Here is an 864-nt window from a genome sequence, read left to right as displayed (position 1 = left end):
CCCGAACTGGCACCTGGGGGCACCTGGGGGCACCTGAGTCGCGTGGGGGCACCTGGGGTCAGCCTGAGCTGGTACCTGCTCGTATCTGTGGGCACCTGGGGACACCCAAAACTGGCACCTGAGTCGCCTGGGGGCACCTGGGGGGCAACTGGGGGCACCTGGAGTCACCTGGGGGCACCTGAGGCACCTGAGGCACCTGCGGGCACCTGAGGCACCTGGGGACGGGACGCACCTGGGGGCACCTGGGCGCCTGGGTCGCGTGGGGGCGCCTGGGGTCAGCGGGAGATGGCACCTGGGGGCACCTGGGGGCACCTGGGGGTACCTGGGGGCACCTGAGTCGCTCTCTGTCACCTGGGGGCACCTGAGTCACCTGGGAGCATCCAAACCCGTCACCTGGGGGCACTCAAAACTGGCACCTGAGTCACCTGGGGGCGTCACCTGGGCACACCTGGGCACACCTGAGCACTCCTGTCCTCCCCCCAGGGGCACAGCTGTGCCCTTACACCTGTCCCACACCTGTCCCGCCCTCCTCTCACACCCGTCCCCCCTCACCTGGCACACCTGGCACACTCACCCCAGGTGTGAGCAGCCCGCACAGGTCCCTCACACACACCTGGCACACACCTGTGGCACACCTGTGGCACACCTGTGGCACACCTGTGGCACACCTGTGGCACACCTGTGGCACACCTGTGGCACACCTGTGGCACACCTGGCACACACCTGGCACGCACCTGTGACTCACCCCAGGCGTGAGCAGCCCGCACAGGTCCCTCACACACACCTGGCACACACCTGTGGCACACCTGTGGCACACCTGGCACACTCACCCCACGCGTGAGCCGCCCGCACAGGACCCCCGCC

The sequence above is a fragment of the Corvus brachyrhynchos genome, unplaced genomic scaffold (genome assembly GCF_000691975.1).
Source record: "Corvus brachyrhynchos isolate BGI_N302 unplaced genomic scaffold, ASM69197v1 scaffold627, whole genome shotgun sequence".
In the NCBI taxonomy this organism is placed as follows: Eukaryota; Metazoa; Chordata; class Aves; order Passeriformes; family Corvidae; genus Corvus; species Corvus brachyrhynchos.
Note: the sequence above shows the minus strand (reverse complement) of the source record.